The sequence below is a fragment of the Oryctolagus cuniculus genome, chromosome 4 (genome assembly GCF_964237555.1).
Source record: "Oryctolagus cuniculus chromosome 4, mOryCun1.1, whole genome shotgun sequence".
NCBI classification, from domain to species: Eukaryota; Metazoa; Chordata; class Mammalia; order Lagomorpha; family Leporidae; genus Oryctolagus; species Oryctolagus cuniculus.
In genome coordinates, this window is record NC_091435.1 from 65,435,199 (window position 1) to 65,452,284 (window position 17,086).

Below are 17,086 nucleotides of genomic sequence, written 5' to 3' on the forward strand. Positions count from 1 at the left end.
GGATGCTGGCACTGCAGGTGGCTGCTTTACCTGCTTTGCCACAGTGCCAGCCCCCTCATATATATAGTATTAAGAGCATAATGATACAACGCATATGTACCTCCACCTCCCTCTCTTGCTCACTCCTGCCCCCATCCTTTCTTATTTTTCTTTTAATTTTTCCAACAACATACTTTCAATTTACTTTATAATCACAAGCTTAACATTCCACTATGTAAAGAATTCAACAAGTAATAAGAAAACCTACTGTTCCTTAATAGTATAGACAGGAGATGTAAGTAATAATCAAATTTCAAAACATTAGTTTTGCTCATGTACATTACATTTTTTACTCTGCATATTAATCTTAGTTACCACAAATAAGGGAAAGCATATGATATTTGTCTTTTTTAAGATTGGCATATGCCGGCACCGCGGCTCAATAGGCTAATCCTCTGCCTTGCGGCGCCAGCACACCGGGTTCTAGTGCCAGTCGGGGCACCGGATTCTGTCCTGGTTGCCCCTCTTCCAGGCCAGCTCTCTGCTGTGGCCTGGGAAGGCAGTGGAGGATGGCCCAAGTGCTTGGGCCCTGCACCCCATGGGAGACCAGGAGAAGCACCTGGCTCCTGCCATCAGTTCAGCGTGGTGCGCTGGCCGCAGTGTGCTGGCCGTGGCAGCCATTGGAGGGTGAACCAACGGCAAAAGGAAGACCTTTCTCTCTGTCTCTCTCTCTCACTGTCCACTCTGCCAGTCAAAAAAAAAAAAAAAAAGGATTGGCATACTTTACTATGCATTATGGTATCTAGTTAGATCTACTTTATTGTGAAAGACAGGATTTCATTATTCTTTATGGTTGAGTAGTATTCCATTGTGTATATATACCACAATTTCTTTATCCAGCCATCAGTTGAGGGACATTTGGGTTGATTCCATATCAGAGCTGTTGTGAGTTGAGCTGCTATAAATGTGGCAGTACAGATAGCTCTTTTATATGCTGGTTTCATCTCCTTTGAGTAAATTTCTAGAAGTGGAATAGCTGGGTAATATGGCAGATCTATTTGCACATTTCTGAGGAATCTCCATACTGTATTCCATAATGATTGTATTAGTTAACATTCCTAACAACAGTGTACTAATGTACCTTTTTATTTACATCCTCACCAGCATTTGTTATACTTGATTTTTGGATGACATCCATCCTAACTGGGGTGGAGGGGTACCTCATTGTGTTTTTTATTTGCGTTTCCTTGATGGCTAGTGATCCTGAGCATCTTTTCATTTGTCTGCCTATCATTTGTATTTCATCTTTTGAAAAATGTTTCCACATATCCTTAGCCCATTTCTTAACTAGATTTCTTTTTTTTAAAGATTTATTTATTTATTTGAAAGTCAGAGAGAGAAGGAGAGACAGAGAGAGAGGTCTTCCATCTGCTGGTTCACTCCTCAAATGGGTGCAATGGCTGGAGCAGGGATGAACTAAAGCCAGCAGCCAGGAGCTTCTTCTGGGTCTCCCGTGTCAGTGCAGGGGCGCCCAAGACTTGGGCCTTCTCCTATTGCTTTCCCAGGCCATAGTAGAGAGTTGGGTCAGAAGTGGAGCAGTTGGTAACATACCATTGTCCTCATGAAGCTCATGTTTCCCCTAAGATTGCCCCTTCTCATGCACCATTATCTGCCCATCCACTCACATGAGTTACTTCTGCCAGACATAAAGAGATATCTCATTAAATAACTTTTCAGTAAAATAATCAAATCATAAAATGTAAGCATGCCCAGATTGCCTAACAACACATGTCTTAAAACTAATAGAGCTTGAATGAGAAACTAGATGTTAAAAATCTTAATCCTTATCACTTTCCACTGATAGACTATCAGAAAACTAATATGTACTAGATTGTTTTGGTTCTTCATAACATTGCATTTACTTACCTGCCCTTTGGTATTTGTAATCAGATTGGATGACAAACTCATTGGAATGAGTTGTGTCTGTTGTAGGAATTTCACATAAGGTGGACATTCCCAGCAGCCCACAGTGTCTCCTTAAGGAGTACCATTAAGTGACCTTGAAGAAGCTGATATGTTATACATTTGTGGTCTTTACTTTTTCCCTGGCTTATTTTCTTTTTCCCAAAATTTGTGATTTATTTGTTTGCTTATAGATATTTAAAATAGCATATATTATATTATAAAAATATAATACTTAAATACGATATTAATTTAGAAAGCTCAATTAATTTGACTCACAGTTTATGAAGAGGTTCAGTTCAAACTATTCACATGCATCTATGCCATCAAAATCTTCATAATCAATAAGCATTGTTCTACGGAGTGTCCACAGAGTGTGAATATGAATTATGATTCCCAATCTAGTTCTTTTTTTAAATTTTTATTTATTTTTTATTTTTTTTGACAGGCAGAGTGGATAGTGAGAGAGAGAGACTGAGAGAAAGGTCTTCCTTTGCCGTTGGTTCACCCTCCAATGGCCGCCGCGGCCGGTGCGCTGCAGCCGGCACACCGCGCTGATCCGATGGCAGGAGCCAGGTGCTTCTCCTGGTCTCCCATGGGGTTCAGGGCCCAAGCACTTGGGCCATCCTTCACTGCACTCCCTGGCCACAGCAGAGAGCTGGCCTGGAAGAGGGGCAACCGGGACACAATCCGGCGCCCCGACCGGGACTAGAACCCGGGGTGCCGGCGCCGCAAGGCGGAGGATTAGCCTGTTGAGCTGTGGCGCCGGCCCTATATCCATATGTTAAAAACAAAAATCAGGCCCAATCCCTGAAAATATATATTTGTGTATTCAATTATGTTTTCTTTTTTGAGGGATGACAGTAAAATTAATTTTGGCCTTATATTTTCATTATTAACATTCATGTTTTTAAAATTATTTATAAAACAAACACTAATCATGTGTTAACATTAGAATTTGCCATTAACATATACACAAATGCATCTTTTTGTTTTCTTTTTTTCTTAAATTTTGTGTTTTTGTTCTCCAGAAACCTTTTATTTAATGTATACAAACTTCATACATTTCATACGTACAACTTTAGGAGCATAGTGATTCTTCCCACCATACCCAGCCTCACACTTGCACTCCCCGCCTTCTTCCTCCTCTCTTTCCTATTCACATTCTTATTTTTTACTAAAATTTATTTTTAACTAACTGTATACAGAGAATACTAACTCTATACTAAGTAAAGAGTTCAACAAGTAATATGAAAAAAAAAACTTTTCCTCAACAGTTTTTTGATTTATCTTTTGATTTTGTCTATGACCCACTGTTCATTCAGGAGCATGTTGTTCAGTCTCCTTGTGTTTGCATATGTTATAGAGATTCCTGAGTTGCTGATTTCCAGTCATCCATTGTGGTAAAATAAGATGCATGGTATGATTTTTTTTTTAATTTGCTGAGACTTCTTTTATGGTCTAGCATGTAGTCTAGCCTAGAGAAAGTTCCATGCACTGGTGAGAAGAATGTGTATTCTGCAACTGTAGGATGAAAAATTCTGTAGATATCCACTAGGTACAGTTTGTAATATTAATTAACTCTGTTATTTCCTTGCTGATTTCCTGATGGTTGATCTGTCCATTGCTGAAAGTGGAGTATTGAAGTGCCCCATTATTATTGTATTGGAGTCTGTCTCCTTCTAGATCCCTTAACATTTCTTTTAAATAGCCTGGTGCCCTATAATTAGGTGCATATACATAGTTACGTTTTCTGTTGAATTGATCCCTTAATTATTAAATAGTGCCTTTCACTATCTCTTTTAACAGTTTTTGTGTTAAAACCTATTTTTTCAGATATTAAGATGATTATACCAGCTTTTTGTTTGGTTTCTGTTAGCCTAGAATATCTTTTTTCATCCTTCCACTTTCAGTCTGTGGTATCTTTGTTGGTGAGATGTAACTCCAAGTCAGACTCACACCAGGCTCTTCATGCAGCTTTATCACCAGTGGCTTGGGCTGCTGCAGTCTTGTCTCACATCACTTTCCAAGGCTAGTGTTGAGGCTCACAGCTGTTGTGGTCCTGAATTGTGCATGTCCACATGTGCATGCCCTCCATGGAAGTCTACAGTGTCCCTCTAATTTGCATGGAGTTTCCTCTGCCATTTTCTCCCTAACTCTTTCCTGAGATTTCATTCCATGCACGTTTTTTAAAACTATCTCCTTCCAGACTTGAGCAGTAAGCTCCCTCCCTATTCTGCAATCTTGGTCTCTCTCCAGACGAACATCTTAGACTTCACTAAGTGTGAGCACTCTGAATTTATACAGATAAATGTTTCTTTTTTTTTTCTTTTTTTTTAAACTTTTATTTAATGAATATAAATTTCCAAAGTACGACTTATGGATTACAATGGCTTCCCCCCCATACCGTCCCTCCCACCCACAACCCTCCCCTTTCCCACTCCCTCTCCCCTTCCATTCACATCAAGATTCATTTTCGATTATCTTAATATACAGAAGATCAGCTTAGTATACATTAAGTAAGGATTTCAACAGTTTGCTCCCACACAGAAACATAACGTGAAAAATAATAGATGATTTTTTTTTAAATGATGATGAAATCAGAGCAGACCTATTGTCATGTTTAATCCCAGTGAGAGTCAAGTTGGGAATTGATAATTTCTTTTTTTTTTTTTTTTTTTTTTTTTTTACAGAGGATCAGTTTAGTATGCATTAAGTAAGGATTTCAACAGTTTGCACCCCCATAGAAACACAAAGTGAAATATATTATTTGAGTACTCGTTATAGCATTAAATCTCAATGCACAGCACATTAAGGACAGAGATCCTACATGAGGAGTAAGTGCACAGTGACTCCTGTTGTTGACTTTACCAATTGACACTCCTGTCTATGGCATCAGTAGTCTCCCTATGCTCCAGTCATGAGTTTCCAAGGCTATGGAAGCCCTCTGAGTTCTCCGACCCTTATCTTGTTTAGACAAGGTCATAGTCAAAGTGGAGGTTCTCTCCTCCCTTCAGAGAAAGGTACCTCCTTCTTTGATGACCTGTTTTTCCACTGGGATCTCACTCACAGAGATCATTTGCCAGAGTGTCTTGGCTTTCCATGCCTGAAATACTCTCATGGGCTTTTCAGCCAGATCTGAATGCCTTTAGGGCTGATTCTGAGGCCAGAGTGCTACTTAGGACATCTGCCATTCTATGAGTCTGCTGAGTATCTCACTTCCCATGTTGGATCACTCTCCCCTTTATTTACTCCATCGGTTAGCGTTAGCAGGTACTAGAGTTGTCTATGTGCTCCCTTTGACTCCCAGTCCCTCCACCATGACCAACTGTGAACTGAAATTGATCACCTGGAACAGTGAGATGGCATTGGTACATGCCACCTCGATGGGATTGAATTGGAATCCCCTGGTATGCTTCCAACTCCACCACATGGGGCAAGTCAGCCTGAGCATGTCCCAAATTATACATCTCTTCCCTCTCCCATTCCCACTCCCATGTTCAACAGGGATCACATTTCAGTTAATTTTCAACACTTAAGAATAACTGTGCATCAATTACAGAACTAAATCAGTCATATTAAGTAGAACAGATAAAAAAAACTGCTAAGAGGGATAATGGTTCATTAACAGTCAGGGCTATGCTGATCTAGCCACCGTTTCCCTTACTGCCCACCTCACTCCAACAGGTTTCCCTCTTGGTGTTCAGTCAGTCGTCACCGATCAGGGAGAACATATGGTATTTGTCCCTTTGGGACTGGCTTATTTCACTCAGCATGATGTGTTCCAGATTCCTCCATTTTGTTGCAAATGACTGGATTTCGTTGTTTCTTACTGCGGTATAGTATTCTAAAGAGTACATATCCCATAATTTCTTTATCCAGTCTATCGTTGATGGGCATTTAGGTTGGTTCCAGGTCTTAGCTATTGTGAATTGAGCTGCAATAAACATTAGGCTGCAGACCGCTTTTTTGTTTGCCAATTTAAATTCCTTTGGGTAAATTCCAAGGAGTGGGATGGCTGGGTCGAACGGTAGGGTTATCTTCAGGTTTCTGAGGAATCTCCAGACTGACTTCCATAGTGGCTTGACCAGTTTGCATTCCCACCAACAGTGGGTTAGTGTCCCTTTTTCCCCACATCCTCGCCAGCATCTGTTGTTGGTAGATTTCTGAATGTGAGCCATTCTAACCGGGGTGAGGTGAAACCTCATTGTGGTTTTGATTTGCATTTCCCTGATTGCTAATGACCTTGAACATTTTTTCATGTGCCTGTTGGCCATTTGGATTTCCTCTTTTGAAAAGTGTCTATTGAGGTCCTTGGCCCATCTCTTAATTGGGTTGTTGGTTTTGTTTTTGTGGAGTTTCTTGATCTCTTTGTAGATTCTGGTTATTAACCCTTTATCTGTTGCATAGTTTGCAAATATTTTTTCCCATTCTGTCGGTTGTCTCTTCACTCTCCTGACTGTTTCTTTTGCAGTACAGAAACTTCTCAATTTGATGCAATCCCAATAGTTGATTTTGGCTTTGACTGCCTGTGCCTCCCGGGTCTTTTCCAGAAACTCTTTGCCTGTGCCAATATGTTGAAGGGTTTCTCCAATGTTCTCTAGTAACTTGATGGTGTCAGGTCGTAGATTTAGGTCTTTAATCCATGTTGAGTGGATTTTTGTGTAAGGTGTAAGGTAGGGGTCTTGCTTCATGATTCTGCACGTGGAAATCCAATTTTCCCAGCACCATTTATTGAATAGACTGTCCTTGCTCCAGGAATTAGTTTTAGATCCTTGATCAAATAGAAGTTGGCTGTAGATGTTTGGGTTGATTTCTGGTGTTTCAGTTCTGTTCCATTGGTCTATCCATCTGTTTCTGTACCAGTACCATGCTGTTTTGATTACAACTGCCCTGTAGTATGTCCTGAAATCTGGTATTGTGATGCCTCCGGCTTTGTTTTTGTTGTACAAGATTGCTTTAGCTATTCGAGGTCTCTTGTGCCTCCATATAAATTTCAGCACCATTTTTTCCAGATCTGAGAAGAAGGTCTTTGGTATCTTGATTGGTATTGCATTGAATCTGTAAATTGCTTTTGGGAGAATGGACATTTTGATGATGTTGATTCTTCCAATCCATGAGCATGGAAGATTTTTCCATTTCTTAGTATCCTCTTCTATTTCTTTCTTTAAGGTTTTGTAATTTTCATCGTAGAGATCTTTAACGTCCTTGGTTAAGTTTATTCCAAGGTATTTGATTGTTTTTGTAGCTATTGTGAATGGGATTGATCTTAGAATTTCTTCCTCAGCCATGGCATTGTCTGTGTATACAAAGGCTGTTGATTTTTGTGCATTGATTTTATACCCTGCTACTTTGCCAAACTCTTCTATGAGTTCCAATAGTCTCTTAGTAGAGTTATTTGGGTCCCCTAAATACAGAATCATGTCATCTGCAAAGAGGGATAGTTTGAGTTCTTCCTTCCCAATTTGTATCCCTTGAATTTCTTTTTCTTGCCTAATAGCTCTGGCTAGAACCTCCAGAACTATATTGAATAGCAGTGGTGAGAGTGGGCATCCCTGTCTGGTACCAGATCTCAGTGGAAATGCTTCCAACTTTTCCCCATTCAATAGGATGTTGGCTGTGGGTTTTTCATAGATTGCTTTGATTGTATTCAGGAATGTTCCTTCCAAACCCAGTTTGCTTAGAGTTTTCATCATGAACGGGTGTTGTATTTTATCAAATGCTTTCTCGGCATCTATTGAGATAATCATATGGTTTTTCTTCTGCAGTCTGTTAATGTGGTGTATCACATTGATTGTCTTGCGCACATTAAACCATCCCTGCATACCAGGGATAAATCCCACTTGGTCTGGGTGGATGATCTTTCTGATGTGTTGTTGCATTCTATTGGCGAGAATTTTATTGAGGATTTTTGCATCTATGTTCATCAGGTATATTGGTCTGTAATTCTCTTTCAGTGCTGCATCTTCTCTGGCTTAGGGATTAAGGTGATGCTGGCTTCATAGAAAGAATTTGGGAGGATTCCCTCTTCTTCGATTGTTCTGAATAGCTTGAGAAGAATTGGAGTTAGTTCTTCTTTAAATGTCTGGTAGAATTCAGCAGTGAATCCATCTTTTCCTGGGGTTATCGTTGTTAGAAGGCCCTTTATTACTGTTTCAATTTCTGTCTCAGTTATGGGTCTGTTTAGGTTTTCAATGTCTTCCTGGTTCAATTTAGGCAGGTTGCATGTGTCCAGGAATCTATCCATTTCTGATAGGTTTCCCTGTTTGCTGGCATACAAGTCCTTGTAGTAATTTCTGATGATTCTTTTTATTTCTGTGGTGTCTGTTGTTACATTTCCTTTTTCATCTCTGATTTTATTGATTTGGGTCTTTTCTCTTCTTTTTTTAGTTAGTTGGGCCAATGGGGTGTCCATTTTGTTTATTTTTTCAAAAAACTAGCTCCTCGTTTGGCTGATTTTTTGTAATTTTTTTTGATTCAATCCTGTTGATTTCTTCTCTGATTTTAATTATTTCTCTTCTCCTACTAGATTTGGGTCTGGTTTGCTGTAGGTTTTCTAGATCCTTGAGGTGAACGGAAAGCTCATCTAGTTGGTGCCTTTCCAATTTCTTGATGTAGGCACCTATTGATATAAACTTTCCTCTTAACACTGCTTTTGCTGCGTCCCATAAGTTTTGGTATGTTGTGCTGTTATCCTCATTTACTTCCAGAAAGTTTTTGATTTCTCTTTTGATTTCTTCTATGACCCATTGTTCATTCAGGACCATGTTGTTCAATCTCCATGTGTTTGCGTATGCTCTAGGGATTCCTGAGTTGCTAATTTCCAACTTCATTCCTTTATGGTCTGAGAAGCTGCATGGTATGATTCTAATTCTTTTGAATTTGCTGAGACTTGCTTTATGGCCTAGTATGTGGTCAATCCTAGAGAAGGTTCCATGTACTGCTGAGAAGAATTAAAACCTTTAGCTGTTGGATTGAATGTTCTGTATATATCTGTTAGATCCATTTGGGCTATAGTGTCGTTTAAATCTACTTTATCCTTGTTGATCTTCTGTCCTATTGATCTATCTATTTCTGAGAGTGGAGTATTGAAGTCCCCCAGTACTATTGTATTGGGGTCTAAGTCTCCCTTTAAGTCCGTTAATAAATCTTTTAGATAAACGGGTGCCCTGTAGTTAGGTGCATATACATTGATAATTGTTATATCTTCCTGTTGAATTGATCCCTTAATCATTATGTAGTGTCCCTCTTTGTCTCTCTTAACAGTTTTTGTGTTAAAGTTTATGTTGTCCGATATAAAGATGGCTACGCCCGCTCTTTTTTCATTTCTGTTGGCATGGTATATCTTTTTCCAGCCTTTCACTTTCAGTCTGTATGCATCTTTGTTGGAAAGATGTGTTTCTTGTAAGCAGCAAATAGATGGGTTTTGTTCCTTAACCCAATCAGCCAATCGGTGTCTTTTAACTGGACAGTTCAGGCCATTCACGTTCAATGTGACTAATGATAAGTGGTAACTTTGCCCTGCCATTTGCCAAAGATAAGTTCTAATATATGCTTTGAATTCCCTGTGATCTTTTGCTGTGAGGTTTCCTTCCTTGGTTTCCTTCCTTTACCTTCTTTCATATTGATGACCGTGTTTCTGTGTTTCTGTGTGTAACACATCTTTAAGCATCTTTTGCAGGGCTGGACGAGTGGCAACAAATTCTTTCAATTTCTGTTTGCAATGAAAAGTCTTTATTTCACCTTCATTCACAAATGATAGCTTTGCAGGATATAATATTCTGGGCTGGCAGTTGTTCTCTCTTAGTACCTGGGCTATATCTCGCCATTCCCTCCTAGCTTGTAGGGTTGCTGATGAGAAGTCAGCTGTGAGTCTGATTGGAGATCCTCTGAGAGTAATCTGACGTTTCTCTCTTGCACATTTTAGGATCTTTTCTTTATGTTTCACTGTGGAGAGTTTAATTACAACGTGTCGTGGTGAGAATCTCTTTTGGTCGTGTTTATTAGGGATTCTGTGAGCTTCCTGTACTAGGATTTCTCTGTCCTTCTCCAAACCTGGGAAATTTTCTGCTAATATCTCACTAAAAAGGCCTTCTAATCCTTTCTCCCTCTCCATGCCTTCAGGAACTCCTAGAACCCGAATGTTGGGTTTTTTAATAGTATCCTGAAGATTCCCGACAATATGTTTTAGATTTCTAATTTCCTCTTCTTTTCTTTGGTCTGACTGTATCCTTTCCTGTTCTCTGTCTTCTAAGTCCGATATTCTCTCTTCTGCTTCACCCATTCTGTTTGTAAGGCTCTCTATTGTGTTTTTCATTTGATCTATTGAATTCTTCACTTCAGTCACTATCACAGTTTCCTGTTGTACTAGTTGTTTCATTTCATTTTGATTCCTCCTTAATATTTCATTTTCACGAGAGAGATTTTCTATCTTGTCCATTAAGGATTTGTGTAGTTCAAGAATTTGTTTTTGAGAACTTCTTAATGTTCTTATCAATTTTTTGAGATCTGCTTCTTGCATTTCTTCTATGTCATCATCTTCATAATCTTGAATTGGGGTGTCTTTTTCATTTGAGGGCGTCATGGTGACTTCCTTGTTTTTATTACCTCGGTTTTTGCGTTTGTTATTTGGCATATTGGAGATATTTGGTTTCTTCACTGTGGTGCTTTTTCTTGTTATACTATGACTCTAGATTAAGTGGACTATCTGTTTTTGATGGAGCCTTAGGGCTTGTGATGGGTGTGGCCTGAGAGCTCTGTTTGGTGTGCCAAAGGTGACACTCCCAGGTTAGGCGTGGTTAAATCTCTCTCTCTCTCTTTCTTTTTTTTTTTTTTTTTTTTTTTGATTCAAAAGGGAAGTAATTCTGCACAGCTGAAAGAAGTTGGAGGTAGTTAGCAGGCAAATGATATACCCACAGGAGCCAGAGATTGGAAGCTCTTTCCCAAGGACCCCACAGGGAATCTGTTCGGCCCTCAGAGTGGGCTCAAATTCTCCTTCAGTCTCCCACTGGGTTGCCAAAGTTACGGAATTGTAGCGTCTCTGGAGAGTGCTCACGTGAATTCCGTGAGTTCTCTCCCCCACCGTCTCTTTTTTCACAGTCTCAGTTCAGTAGCACCACAAATTTACTAGGTCCTAATCTCCTGTTAATTCGCCCCGCCCAGAGTCAGGTTTTTCTGCTAGGCTCAGGGCCGGTGCAGACCTGAGGTCACTCTGCTTATGACGTATGTCCAAGATGGCGCCTGCTCTTTGTCTTGCTCGCCCTTGAGAGGTGAGCGGAGAGAGAGAAGCCCATGTCCGTACCAGTCACCCTTTTTTTTTTTTCTCTCTCTCTCTCTTCCAGCTAGCCTGGCGAACTTCCCCCCACCGGGGGTCGTTCCCTCTAGTCTCCTCTCTCCGCTTGCCTGCCGGTGTCTCGGGCTATTGAGGTTCGGCTCACCTCGCGTTCCAGAGCTGGTGTCTTGAGTCTGCCGCTGGTGTCCCGAACTGTGGGCTCCCACGCTCTCCACGCAGTTCCGCTGTGAGTCACGCGTTCCGGAAGAGTTTCTTCTGCTGTTTCCTCCCCTACTCTTCCTTGAACCTGCAGTATCTCCACTTTTATTAAACTATCTCTCCCCAGACTATCAGTGTGCTCCCTTCCTATTCCGCCATCTTGCCGCTACCAGATAAATGTTTCTAATTGCTATCATAGTATGTGTATATACATTGCCTCAACTCTCCAAATGTTTGAAGGCTTACTTTCTGTACAGAAGCTCTGAATTTTATTTTTGAGAATTTTGGTACCAGATGCAGTCCACAGTAATAGTTTAGTTTGGGAAAAATATAATCATATATCCCTTAAAACTCAGTAATGGACCATTGCAGACATTCATCTTATACTCCTACTCCAAGAAACATGTGTGAGTAGAGTGAGTATATTAATAGGAAAGTTTAGCTGAGATCAATTAGGTAATTTTAAATAGAATCATTTTTTGCTTGTTGGATAATTCTATTACAAAGTAATTGGAATAGGCTACATTTGGTCAGTTTTCACATTATTATGTCAAATTGGTGAGTTTAATGAAATTGTGCTTTGATCATTATGCTGCTAAAGGTTTAGCAATGTCTCCTTCACAATTTTGAGTTTATGCACTTACTAACGCTATGAATGGTGTTGCTATTGACAAAATAACAGTATGCTATAAATACCTACTCATATCACATTAGGAAGTTGGTACTCTCTAGTGTCCTGTTTCTTTACATTCATAATCCCCACATGTAACTACTTGCCATATTGCTATTTCATATTAATATTAACAAAATTATAAACACAGCATTTAAAGAGACAAATAAGTATTACTTACAAACTTTGTTATAAAAACCATCAATCTCCTTTCTCTCACTTCCAGTTCTAATAGGTTATTTAGTGATATATTTCTATGTCTAAATAACATGCCGTTTTTCATTTCTTGGTTTGTCAGTTTTGGGCAAGACCTATAGATAGATTTCCAGCTATGGAGTTTTCAGATTTACTTCTCTTTCACTACTGCATGGGCACTATTTCCTTGCAGGCATCCTCTTGATAAGAGTTAAACACAATGACAGCTAAACCATGCAACAAATGTTGCAAATTACCTAAATGTCCTCTCAAGGTGTTGAAGTGCATTGGGTATTCCCTTAGTTTCATCTTTCAGAAGGAATTATTCCCTGAAGAACTTTCTGACCTACTATGCTCTGGCTTTTAGAAGATTTGACGTCCAAACTCACACTGTAGTTTAAACCCATAAATTGTAAATTAAGGATACCAAGTAGGTAGAAATTTAATTGTATTGTGTTTAGGTGGCAAGTTAGTGGGAGGTCCTTAGGATACTGGAATATGCCCTTGGAAGTTAGTTTTCATAAGTTGGTTAGTTGTAAGATCTCAGTCAGACCCAGCCATTCTCTCTGCTTCCTGGCACAAAATGTGATATTTCTTCCACAAATGTTCAACTGTTTCTTCACTAGACAGCCAAACCAATGGAGTCCAGTGACCTTGAACTATGAACTGCCAAATCCATAAGCCAAATTAAGAAGTCTTCCTTGTTCAGTGCATTCTCTCAAGTTCTTTGTTATAGTAACATAAAACTAATGCATAAAATGGATGCTGAGGAATAGACTGAAACTGTAATTATGTATGAAGGTATGGATAATTATTTGGAATTATTTATCAGAAAGCATTCAAGAGTTGAAGGTGTAGATAAAGAGCCTAGGGGGGCTGGCACTATGGTGTAGTGGATAAAAGCTGCCTCCTATGGTACCAGCATCACATATCGGTGCTGGTTCATGTCCAGGCTGCTCCTCTTCCAATCCAGCTTTCTGCTGATGGCCTGGGAAAGCAGTAGAAGATGGCCCAAGTGCTTAGGCCCCTGCACCCATGTGGGAGACCTGGAAGCGGCTCCTGGCTCCTGGCTTTGGACTGGCCTACATCCAGCCATTGTGGCCATTTGGGGAGTGAACCAATGGATGGAAGACTTCTCTATCTTTCTCTCTGATTCTGCCTCTCTTTAATTCTGCCCTCCTAATAAATAAATCTTTAAAACAAAAAAGAGAGAAAGTGAGCCTAGGATGCAATAAACAGAGCATCATTGGTGATTCTAGTGGAGTCTTAGAAGACAAGAATGCTGATACATGTGAGTGGGAAAGATATGGCTGATGAGGTTTCAGATGGAAATGAGAATTATATTAGGAACTGGAATAAAGGCCTTGCTTTTTACACCATTGCAAAGAATCCACCTGTGTTATATATCTGTTCTGATACTTTATGAGAGGTCAAACTTTTTTTTAACCTTTATTTAATGAATATAAATTTCTAAAGTACAGCTTATGGATTAAATGGCCCCCCCCATAACTTCCCTCCCACCTGCAACCATCCCCTTTCCCTCTCCCTCCCCACTTCCATTCACATCAAGATTCATTTTCAATTCTCTTTATATACAGAAGATCAGTTTAGCATATATTAAGTGAAGATTTCAACACAAACTTTTTTTTTTTACACTAATGCTGCTTTTAATGGCAATACAACAGAGAAGTACAAGATATTATTACCTTGAGCTAATAGAAGTTTTAAAAGATGCCCATTTAGCCTCATAATAGAAATGTTATTTAGAAAATATACAGGATAGAATGGAGACCATTCTTTATGTTATTCGTAGGGTGAAAACATTGAATGCTAGCACAACAGTGTGATTGTTCTTACTTGGGAAGTTTGGCTCTGGTGATGATAGTAGTATCTTCCATAACTTTTACTCAGGTGGGAAATGAAAGGTTGCTTCCTTAAGATTTATGTTTTCTTAGTGATCCTTGTTAAATATAAGAGTGGGAATAAGAGAAGGAGGAGATGTACAGTTTGGGACATACTCAAGCTGACTTGCCCCAAATGGTGGAGTTAGAAACGTGCCAGAGGATTCCAATTCAATCCCATCAAGGTGACATGTACCAATACCATCTCCCTAGTCCAAGGGATCAATTTCTGTTCACAATTGATCATAATGATAGGACTAAGAGCCAAAGGGATCACATAAACAAGACTAGTGTCTGCAAATACTAACTGATAGAATAAAAAAGGGAGAGAATGATCCAACATGGGAGGCAGGATACATAGCAGACTCATAGAATGGCAGATGTCCTAAACAGCACTCTGGCCTCAGAATCAGCCCTTAAGGCATTCAGATCTGGCTGAAAAGCCCATGAGAGTATTTCAGTCATGGAAAGCCAAGACACTGCCAAAAAAAAATGACCTAAATGAAAGATCTCCGCAAATGAGATCCCAGTGGAAAGAATGGGCCATCAAAGAAGGAGGTACCTTTCTCTGAAGGAAGGAGAGAACTTCCACTTTGACTATGACTTTGTCTAAATATGATCAGAGTCGGAGAACTAAAAATGCCTCCATAGCCTTGGCAACTCGAGACAAGAGCCTAGGGTGATTACTGATGCCATAAACAAGAGTGTCAATTTGTTAAGTCAACAACAGGAGTCACTGTGTACTTACTCCTCATGTAGGATCATTGTCCTAATTGTGCTGTACATTGTGATTTAAGGCTATAACTAGTACTCAAACAGTATTTTACACTTTGTGTTTCTGTGTGGGTGCAAACTGTTGAAATCTTTACTTAATATATACTAAATTGATTTCTGTATATAAAGAGAATTGTAAATGAATCTTGATGTGAATGGGATGGGAGAGGGAGCAGGAGAGGGGAGGGTTGTGGGTGGGAGGGAAGTTATGGGGGGGAAAGCCATTGTAATCCATAAGCTGTACTTTGGAAACTTATATTTATTAAATAAAAGTTAAAAAAAAGTTTTATGTTTTCTTGTTCATACACATTTTGTTTCAGTAGAATACCATCCATTATGCCAGCAGGAGTTCTCCTGGGTATTTCAGAATGGTGTTGTGTTTGTGTGTGTTTGAGAGCACAAATGTCTTGTATTCTTATTCATTTAGTTATTGTTGGCTTTATTGTTAGACAAAATATTAGCAGTGTGTCCCTTCCATATTCCCTGCCGTCAGACCTTTAAGGATTCTCATGAAGCATCTTTTTTTTTTTTTGTAAAATACTTATTTATTTATTGTTGAAAGGCAAAGTTACAGAGAGGCAGAGGCAGAGAGAGAAGTCTTCCATCCACTGGTTCACTCCCCAGAGGGCTGCAATGCCCAGAGCTGCGCCGATCCTAAGCCAGGAGCCAGGAGCCTCCTCTGGGTCTCTCACATGGGTACAGGGGCCCCAGGACTTGGGTCTTATTATACTGCTTTCCCAGGCCATAGCAGAGAGCTGGATTGGAAAAGGAGCAACTGGGACTTGAGCTGGTGCCCATATGGGATGCTGGCACTGCAGGAGGCAGCTTTACCCACTATGTCACAGGCTGGCCCAAAACATTTGGTTTTAAAATTTGGAATATGGTAGTGGGAAAAAATGCTTGCTGAATCCACTCACTGGATAAGCACAGGCCTGTGCTGGGATTTCCCCTTCACGCTGTGGCTCCACCTCAGGTAACCAGCCTTACGTTTTATCCATGCTAGAGGAGTAGGCATGGAAAGGAGTGCCTGTGTTTACTTTTTTCCTAGGACAATCTTTATTTTCAAATTTCATGCTGTTCCCTAAGTCCTTTTCAAATGTTGGCACACAGCTCCCTTGTGTGTGCTGTGTGGACTCCAAGTGGAGGGGAGTGTGAGGAGGTGGGAGGCTTCAGGTACACTCAAAGGCACTTTCCTCTACATCCAATAGCAGGTTGACGGCCCAGCACTCTCCCAAGCAGGTAACTTGATGATGCATGCTGGCTCCTTGTTCAGACCAACTAGCATTGGAACATATCTGCCTCTAAATAAATACTACTGCATCACTTCTGAAGAGGACTCTGCTCATTTTTTTCTAGCCACACCACTCTTTCCAGTTTCAAGGTTGGAGTGTAGCCCCCTAGTTCCCGTTCGAGGTTACTTTAAGCACAAAGTGAATCCCTGTACAAGAGCTTCTCTGTGCTTGTTAAGTTATACATCAGTTCAGCATTCATCCATGCTTGACTATCACCTCTTGAGGTGGACGTCTCAAGATCACATAACCTTCTGATAGAACAAGTTCGTAACACAAAAGTCACTACGCATTTCTTAACTTTTGGTACTTTTTTTTTTTTTTTTTGGTACTGTGCAGTGTTTTCTACTAGAGTCCGCGGTGCAGACAATAGGACCACTGACATGGAAGTGACCTGGGTGTCCAAGAGTCTGAAAGACATTCTCCCTGGAGATACAAATATATGGTAAAGACGATGGGAGACCATTCCTGGGGAGTGCGCTTCACGTATACAGTCTCAGCTTAGGTTGTTCTCTTATAAAGGAGAGTCCTTGTAATAGAACATCTACGTACTAAGAGGTAGGATGGCAGTTAACTTCAGTGCAAGACTGAACCAAGCTTTCTACATTTGGGGAAAAAAGTATGTTTTTTTAATGGAAACTAGATACTCTTTACCAGTTTATTGAGTTAAAAAATTGAAGATCCCTCATTTTTAAAAGACCCCTTTCCATAAAGTAGAATTCCACTTGACTGATCTGGAAATCAGTCTGAATGGACATAGTGTGGATTGAACATGCAGATGAGATTTCCTTATAGCACTCCTGAAAATGGGCCTGATTTCTTCCTC

General features: G+C 40.0%; 2 long non-coding RNA genes across 3 annotated transcripts in view; both read left to right on the forward strand.

Annotated features, from left to right (window-relative positions):
• Positions 1-17,086, forward strand: part of LOC103350556 (uncharacterized) — a 318,919-nt gene that overhangs the window by 55,436 nt on the left and 246,397 nt on the right. The window lies entirely within an intron of this gene.
• The window catches only part of LOC138849486 (uncharacterized), a 78,583-nt gene that overhangs the window by 42,867 nt on the left and 18,630 nt on the right, over positions 1-17,086 (forward strand). Inside the window, exon 2 of the long non-coding RNA XR_011388354.1 lies at positions 16,600-16,705. This is a non-coding gene — a long non-coding RNA (uncharacterized lncRNA). The remainder of the gene's footprint in view (positions 1-16,599; positions 16,706-17,086) is intronic.